Source organism: Falco cherrug, chromosome 5, assembly GCF_023634085.1.
Source record: "Falco cherrug isolate bFalChe1 chromosome 5, bFalChe1.pri, whole genome shotgun sequence".
Classification (NCBI taxonomy): Eukaryota; Metazoa; Chordata; class Aves; order Falconiformes; family Falconidae; genus Falco; species Falco cherrug.
The window spans coordinates 70846312-70855897 of NC_073701.1; positions in this window are offsets into that span (position 1 = coordinate 70846312).

Genomic DNA, 9586 nt, shown 5'->3' on the forward strand with positions numbered 1-9586 from the left:
ACAACAAATCTTCTCAAAACTGCCCTATGGCTCTTTGCTTGTGACCTCTTGGCTTTGTCTGTCTCCATTCCTTCTTCTATTGACTGCAAGTCACTTTGTCTTGGCAGTGAGTTTCAGAAAACAGCTTTTCACATATGAAAGGGGTCAAATGAATATAGCATTTCATGGCCAATTAGCAATTCTTTATGCAAAGTAGGTAAATTCTCCCTTTGCTCATCAAGGAGAGAACATTAACCTCAGTTAACCTCTCCTGAAGCAAAAGAGTCAATGATAGTGGCCCAGCCAGTTGATGAACCTCTTAACCCTGCCAAGTGTATTTGAGGAAGAGCTGTGTATGAGACTGCTGATCTTGAAAACAACGCGTACCTGTCACAACACTCTCCAGACTATCAAGCTGCAACAAGGTCTTTTACCATCTCATACCAGCATACTCTTCATACAGTACCTCTACTGCCTTATCCTCACCTCATTCAGGACCCGCTCTCTCCTCTCTTGTTTTTTCCTCAGCTGCTCTCTCTTCATTAGCTCTCAACCACTTAACAGAACCAGCCACACCTGCAGATTATCTACATCGGCCAACCCGCCGCCCCTGAAGCCAACTCACAGTTGTATTTTATCAATGCTAATTAACCCAGCTTCAGTCCACTACACTTCCCCCCCCCCTTTTTTTTTCTTTCTTATGTTTTTAACAATCATTATAACCTTTTTACAAATAATTTTTTCATACAGTCCTCTATAACTCCTCTATACATACCCACATGAAGATCCCACTAAAAATGTTGAAGGCCACGCAGATGAAAATGCTGTGCCAGTCATATACCAGTTAAGTGACAACTCAGATTCCCAGGGCTCAGTGTTTAAATTGCTGTTGATTAAGCACATCTTTAACCTATGTACTCTGGACAGGTTGGGATTTCACATGACGAGCATTACAAAAAACAATCAGCAGGTTAGAGTTCACAATCAGCTTACGCAAGAATAGCTGAGGGTAATAATACTGTTTTTAAAAAAGTCTGTGAAGGCTTTACTCCATGCATTCTTTTGAAAGTCATATAAAACCCAATCCTGTCATAACTTTCTAGATGAGGATTTTGTGATCCTGGTGAAAACAAGCTCTGTAGCTACCAATCTTCCAGAAGATAGGCCAAACTATGTGTGAGAGTTTATATTAGCTGAACTGGAGAATTGCAATGCCTGAGAATGGCACATTTTCAATAGAAAGCCTTTCTACAAAAAGTCAGAGCTATTAAATGACTGTGGCTTCTGATTTCTAGCTGACCCCCGCTGAACCCTGACTGATCCCTGTCCTGGGGAGCCCTTTGTGCACTCCTCCAATACAAGGCATCAAAGGATGCTTCCCAACTTGTCTTCGTCCCATGCACCAAGACAAGGATGCGACCCTAAAGCATCCCTCACAGTAGTACACAGAGATACACATCTTCTGTATTGTCAAAGGGCTTCTTCACCTTCCTGTATCCGAGCTAACAATTTAAGAGTTGTCTGTTTTCAATTGCTTCAACCATCTGAGCAACAATTTTTGGGCTGAGCTATCTGCCACCATCTCACCTTGTATTGCTTTTGGAAAGGTTGAGCAGAAGTGGTTGAGGAGTTCTGCTGGGGTTTTGCTTGTTTCTCCTTAGATGTAGTGTGTGGAAGGGTTGTGTTATTGACTATGACTCTTTAACTGAAGATTTTGGGGTAAGAAAAGCTGGATTCTAGGCCAGGACTAGAGATCAGTCCAGTGTTTTTGAAGAGAGACAAAATGCTTATTTCAAGATGCCAGCACCAGGGATGCAAAGCAATCTTCTTCCCGGGCAAAAATGTTCCTTTGGTCTCGCTTTCCAGCTAAGAGCAACCAAAACTGATGCTTATACAGCAAAATAGTACAAGACCAAACAATTAATCTGCTTCTGGTTTTGTTTGATTTAGCCAGGAATTATTTAATTTCTTATCAGCTCTGACATACGTGTTGCTGCATTGAGTGCATATAACCCAATTAGGATGTGAGTTCATCATAAAATGTTCTTATCTCACAGGAATATTTCGGAGTATGGTTCATTCTGCTCATTGCATATGCTAAGTAAAAAAGGGTTGCTACAAACCATTTGTAAAGCTCAGGTTTGCAAACTGAAATGACTTCCCATCAGGTTACCATCCCTGCTTTAATATTATCTTACCTACCATTAATCAGTTCAGGCAAGAAACAGTCACTGCCCCAGACTCTATCCCAAAGTGGCATTGCCTACTGTGCTTAAAGGCACCTGGAAAAATCAAAATACAGCCCTGAAAAAAAAAAAACCTCACCAGAAATGGAGGGTTTTCCTTAACCAGGAAGAAATTACAATGCTAACATTTTGCCTTATGGGAGCTACAAAAATATTGAGCCTCTCTAATGAAAGAAGCAGATGGTTTTCTGGTGATGTGATAGTAATTATCCCTGCTGGGAGCACACAGCAAATGCTCAATGTAGGCACAGGGTTTTGAGAGGCAAAAGCGTGACCTGCACCTGCAAGGACTAAATGAGGTTAACCTGACACTGCTTCCCACCCAGGAGACAATAAATGCAAAAGACCTTATCCTCTGGGTGTTACAGATTAGTTCTAAAAGTTAAACATGTTGAATAATTATAATAATAATAGCAATACAAAGAGGAAGAAGACGACAAAGAAGATAAATATAAGACAAAGAAGAGGAAGAAGACAAAGATGAAGAAGAAGAAAATGAAGGAGATCCAGTGCTTTGCATTGCAGGCAAGGCCATTTTCTGATAAAAGTTAAAATACAATGCACTTACACTTTCTGTAGTTTTACATTGTGATGCACATTGAAAACTTCATATATTGCATGTAAGTTGGCAGAACTGGTAGAAACAGGGTGCTTTTGCTCACAGAACTCCCCCATCATGGGTATAAGCTGCTGTTGCATTTACATCATCAAGCTGGGGAGGATCCTGCCTTTCCAAAAGCTGCTCCTGAGCTTCCCAAGAGAAATTGCTCCATGTTGGAGTTTCTGGAAGTGTGACTTTACTGCTGAGGAAGCCAGCACAAGCTGGCTGAAAGGCAGGGTGGGGTGTGCACAGCTCATGGGCTTGCAGGGGATCTCCGCTGTTGTTTTTTTTTTTTGAAAAATCAGCTCCTTTTCCATTTTGGGTGATGCCAGTAAATGGGGAAGCACTGATGAAACCACAAAATGGGGGTTCTGCCTCAGGGTTGCTTTGGGTCTTAATTTCTGGGTTTCCTGACTTTTGGGAATTTCAGTTCTTTGTTTGTGAGGCCATTAAAATAAGCGTTACAGCCTTTTCTCAAAAAGAAACATTAGATTTTTGTCACAAGCCTTTATTTTATGGTATTAACTCAGATCCTAGGAGGCAAGGGTTACTTGTACCAGAACAAATAATCCTAGTTGCAATCACTGACAAAACACAAGGCTGTAAAATTTCTAGCTGGTAGCTTGGACACATCCCTTTTTGCCTGCAAATAATATCCCCAGAGGATTTGTCTTAAAGAAAAAAATAATGCTTCTCACTTTTTTTTTTTCTTCTCTGATAATGAAAAGGAGGATGGAAGATTTGTACAGTTCTCTCTGCAATTGTCACAGCACTCTCCAAACCATCCAGCTGTAACAAGGTCTTTTACCATCTCATACCAACATACTCTTCATACCAGTTCCTCTGCTGCCTTCTCCTTATCCAGGGCATGTGTCTTCTCCTCTCTCTGCTTCTTCCTCCTCTCTCTTCATTGGCTGCCCAACCTCAACAGAACCAGCCACAGCTGCACCTTTGTCTACATCGGCCAACCCACTGCCCCTGAAGCCAGCACACAGCTGTATGTTATCAATGTTAATTAACCCAGCTTCATTCCTCTACATACAATGACTTTCTAGGAGCATATAAATTCTATCACATGGGGCTTGTTTCCTTTTTCTTTTCCCCAGGGTAAAAAAATATATGCATAGTGTCATATGTCTGCTGCTAGACAGTGTAACAAATTATAGGCAGGTTGTGACATTGTGGGGAAAATAATTTCGTATATTCATCTTTAAAGCTGATATTTGTAAAATTGAGTTTGCCTCTGTCTGCTATTGAAAGCTGTAAAATATGGCAAATTGGAAATCTTGACTTTAAAAGCCTTGTGCAGAGCAAATGGTGCTGCATCACTGGAAAGGCTTGCAAGAAACTGCATTTCCCCCCCTTATAAATAATGTAGGGAGATTCTCTCTGACCTCTACAAGTGGTTGAAGGAAACAGCTTGTTATAGTGGACTGAAAGCTAAAGGAAAAAAGCATGTTTGTGAGCAGGTTATTTGACAGATCTCCTGTCTCCAGGTGGCTGAGACTAAGGAAGCTTTGGCTTGGCTTCACATTGAGTTTGGGGGAAAAGCCCAGCATGGGGAGCATGACAACAACACCCTGTTGCCACTGGGAGCTGGAGGAAGGCAGCCACCACTCCTGGAGAAGCAGCCACAGCTTCTACTTGCTGGGAGGATGGTTGCTTTCCTCTCTTCATTGTGAGAAAATAAATATTTGTAACAAACATCCTGACTGAGTGCATCACCTACCCACAGCAATACCTTTCCCAAAGGCCTCCTGGGGGTTGCAGAGATGCTGAGAAGGAACCAGGGAAGGGCTCCAAGCCCGATATTTATAAGTGGTTCTCTCTACACCATGATTTTGTAGATGTACTGATATGCAAGTAAGGAGGATAGAGTAGGCTCTGAGCTGACTTGTTACCCCAGACAGTTATTAGAAGTTCCCATACAGTATATTCTTATCCTTCCTCCATGTCACAGTTCAGAAGAGGATTAAGCAGCTGCTGCTGCTCCTGCAGGTCATCATAGGTGTAACCATGGCCTCATCAGACTGGTGTTTCACATGTAACAACTTCAATAACATGTAAGTATGGCCACAAGGATATGAAGTATTGGTAAGTGAGTTTCCAGGATGTGCTAGGGGAGTTTTAGGTTGGATATTAGGAAAAATTTCTTCATGGAAAGGGTGGCCAAGCATTGGAATAGGCTGCCCAAGGAGGGGGTGGAGTCACCATCCCTGGAAGTGTTCAAAAAACACATAGATGTGGTGCTTAGAGGCATGGTTTAGTGGTGGGCTTGGAAGATCTGGGTTAACAGCTGGACTTGAGAATCTTAAAGATCTTACCCAACCTAAATGATTCTATGATTCTATCAACGTGAGCAGCCAGGCAGCATCAGGGGATCTGTATAGGTCTAGAGAAGCAAATATGAGATAAAAAGTTGCCACCAGAATCAACAGCAAAAGAAAGCATAAAGCCTGAGTGGTTAAAGCAAGGAATTTCTTCTGAAAGGGTGAATTTTTCCTGGTTAGACATGTTTAATCCCTGAGGTGTGAGATTATGCAGAGAGCTAGATAAGAAAAGGTTTGTTAAGAAGACAGACTGTGGTGATCAGGCAGAGGGTTTGGCCAGACAAGCTTAATGACCACCTATGTTTTACACCCAACTGGCCCCTCGTATACCCTTTTCTGGCTATTCCTCCTTTTTTCCTCCCTGATTCTCTTCCCCAGTACACTCCTTCACCAGTGTGCAGTTTCAACACCCCCTTCCCAATACCCAGGACCTAAGCATTTGCATCGACATCAGTCATAAAGTCCCAGGCCACCTGCAGTATCTTGACAGCGCATCAATTAGCATGAGTGATTAGGTTTGTTTCTTGTCTTTGGCCTCATTATGTTTGCCCACTGCGTTTGGGTCCCTGTGTATCTTGTTTACAGCTTCCCCTTTTTCTTATTAATCCTTTTAGTATTGCCAAGGTACAAAAAAGCCCTCATTCTCTGCGTAAAGCACAGGAAAACATGCAACTGAGGAGTGTGTCCTTTCTGCAGGAGAAAAAGCTGCCTGTGGCTGCTGCCATGATTTTGGGATGAGGCAAAGAATCCAAGAGCAGCAGAGCTTGAGAGCAGTAGGGAGATGCTGAACACAGTGAGGAAAGGGCTTGCACAGCATCTCAAACACATCTGTGGAGCTTTTAACACCTGCATGACAGCTGAGGAGTGCCACCAGTCAAGTCAGCTAGCCAGAGGATGAAATTAAGACCCTCCCCACTCCCAGTAACGAAGTATTTGGAGTTAGGACCTTGGCTTGAAGTAGCAAAGAAGTCACATATGTTAATTAAATTCAGAGGTAAATCAATTAACTGGTTGGTACAGACCACTACGTTTTGACAAGGAATGCCATGGATTTCTGAAAACAGTAGCAGAACAGAAGAGTAGTTTGAGAAAAGCTCCAGCCTGGACTTAATTTTCATGAAACTGTATTTTTTGGAATGAGCTGTCTTGTCTGAAGCCAAAGGCTATTTACAATGCATGGATGGAAATGAATACGCTAACATTCATTGCAAGTTAATACAATTTTTAAAAGAGCAGGCATTTCTTCTGACGTTAAATCCACACAGATGTATTATAGTGTAAGTAGACAAGGTAGATTAAAATCTGAGTCATGAAGTAATCACTCTATAAAAAATATATTGGAAGAGTTTATATGGTAGGAACAATTTATTTGTCATGGTGAAGAACTCAGTCTTGCAAACTATCCATATTCTTAAATTTTTTTAGCTTTTAATAAGATGCAAGGACATGGCGTTGTTTCCAAACGATGAGTGCTCATCCACATACATCATGGGGTTTTACTAGACACAAAAATTAAACTAAAATATTACATTTTAGAGTGCCTTGTCTTTTTTTGTTGATATCTATAACTTTTCAAGTTCCTTTCCTGCTTCACCTGAACTGAGGGTTAAAACCATATCCCTTCAGCCGTGAGAGTTGCTCTACACCAGACTTACACACAGAATTCCTCCCTTACCTGTAGGGTCTTGTGTGGGGAATTGGTTGCTGAAGAAGTCTGAGTAGATGCCAGTACTTGCCAAATACAGTGCTGTGCCTGTTAATAGTTCAAGTCAATGCTTTGAAAGTCTGCTAGCAGATTACACACCTCACCCAGATTTACACATCAACGATATAGATAATCCCACTTGACTCAGCTGCCTTCATTTCCCTTGGAGTCTGCAGGGAAAATTTGCACTTTCTGGATATGACATAACTGGTTTCCGTTAGAGGTCCCAGTCAGGACTAGAAAATATCTGCAAAGACTTCAGTTTATTTTCATGTTTTAGCTAGCAGAGCTTTCACATGAGCAGAAAGACAACATGTAGTTTTGCAAAAAATGCCAACTACCTCTCTCGCTTTTTGTGGCTAGCAGGACATTTTGTAAGGACACAAAGAGGAAGGAGTATTTAACTATTTGCAGCCAGCATTTCAGAGAGACTTGCTCGGAAATATGGAAAGAAGCCCTCTGCTCTGTCCTGCCAGCTTCCTGGTATTTAGCTGATATTGAGATTTAGATCCACAAAGCTTGGGCTGTCTTGCAACTGCCATTTTGAAGGCTATTTTCTTAAACCATTGGATGTAATTGATAGGGAAGAGAGTCCTCAATTTCTTGGTCATTCACAGGGAGAACGGCAGAAACTAATGTTAACTATCTACAACCTCCCACCCTGCAGAAGAAAGGTTGCCCACATCTTTCACAAAATAGAGTAGCTTATGTTTTAAGAGATAATATTCAAGCATTCAATTAATTAATGCCAATGGTAAAGTCTAATAAAGAGGAATTTTGCTGCTGGAGGTACAGTAGCCTCCAGAAAAATACCAGTATCAGAACACTTTGCAGGAGGGGGATATTAGCATGAGAATCAAGACACACTGTGAGCCAATATACTTGACGTTTCCCTGTAAACAGGAGAGCATACACATTATTCATGTGGTCTCAGTCCATGGAAGATCCTGGATCCATTTTCTCTCAGATATGAAGACTATATAAACACCTAGGTAGATTGCAAGCACTTTTCTGTTTTATCTCCTTCCCATAATATACTATTTATGGGGTAACACCACCTCTCAGCTTCAGCCAGCAGCATGTCCCATGATGACAGTAGGGAAATAAAGACACCCTCTACCCACCCTCATTTCAGAGACCAAGGAGCCCTGCTTGTTGCTTGTGTTTATGCTGCTCAGAAGAGTAAAACAAACAACTTTTATTGCAAGACTGGCTTAAGCAGAGACCACTTGAGCTTTTGCCTACAGAAGACTGTACATAATTACATGAAAACAAGCATGGTATCAAGTGATTTGGACAAATCAATCATACTTGAAGAGTAATTCAAAGTTTTGACTGAAACAATGCAGATTGTTCCGGTTTTTCCTTGGCTAGATTGTACAGAAAAGCAGAATCAGAAATATTAAGTGTCATTCCTCTGCATTAATTGTGTGATTGAAAAACATACTTGTTCCCTGTCAACTAGGAGACAGTGCTAGTCATCCCATTTTGCATGTTATGTGAACTCAAGGCAATGTACAGAACAGCAATTTTGAGTGGTCAGAGATATGGAAAAACTCTCTGAAGATGTTGGAGAGGACTGTGAGAAAGCGTATATTTCTCAGGAACAGTACAGAGGTCTCATGGCATGCCAAACTGAAAGAAGAAAGTAATAAACCCAGAAGTTCCAAAAGGCAAAGCCACGTAACATAACACACTGCCAGACAGCAGAAGTCCTCACAGACAAAACCAGCTGGTCACTTTACCATATTGCCTGTGGACAGAATTAAAGAGAAACATGTCATCCAGAATGGTGGACCTACTCTAAAGGTTTATACTAAGCCTCTAATTTTCTAGAGACAAAAATGAAGGCTGTTTTTGGAACAGATTACCCACAATGACTTTACACAGGGCTCGTCTTCTTCCTTATGGCCACTACCAGGGACATGATAGCAGATGGGACACTTTAAGGCTTATCCATCTGATGTTTCCTGGGATACCAAACCAGATAAATAGATACCTGCCACCATGATGCACCTCTGACAGTCCTAGCTGCCCACCTGATGGCAAACCAGCTACCACTGGGGCTTTCAAACAGATGCATCGCTGTTCTTCCTCTTCCACTCTGCTAATTTGTTCATTGAATTATGAAATGAAGCTCTTCAGTCCTGCTTGTTAGCATGATCAGCTCCTCTGGCTGCCTCCCAGCTGGTTCTGCTTGCCACCACTTCTGTGACACCATCATACTGCTCTCCTGGAAAGGACACAAGAAAAATACATCTTGGCCTTCCATCTGAAACATGCTAGAGGGGTCCAGAAACTCCCTTTTTTATTCTGTACTGAGGAGCAGCACTCTAGAAAGCAGGAAGCCACAAAGAGCAAGCCTTCTGAGAACTTGAATTGCATTTTTAATTCGGTATTTAAGGGGAAAGGATGTGTCTGTGTAAATCAAGCTCATCGAGAGCATTTTGCTCTGCTGGAAGGTTTTGATAACAAACTGGTAATGTTGCCTGCTAGATGGTTTCTGGATAGCCAGTGGGGTGGTATAAAAAACAGACCTTTGGAAGATAAGACCAGCAAAATTTCATGTATTTATTTTTAAGAACAAATGAAGAAAACTCACATTAAACAGACAGACTAGCAGATGAGCTTGGCAAATGCCTTACAGCACACAAGAGACCACGTAAAGAAGGCATCAGAGTGATTGGTGAGACACTTATAAATGGGAAAATAAAGCTGACAGGAC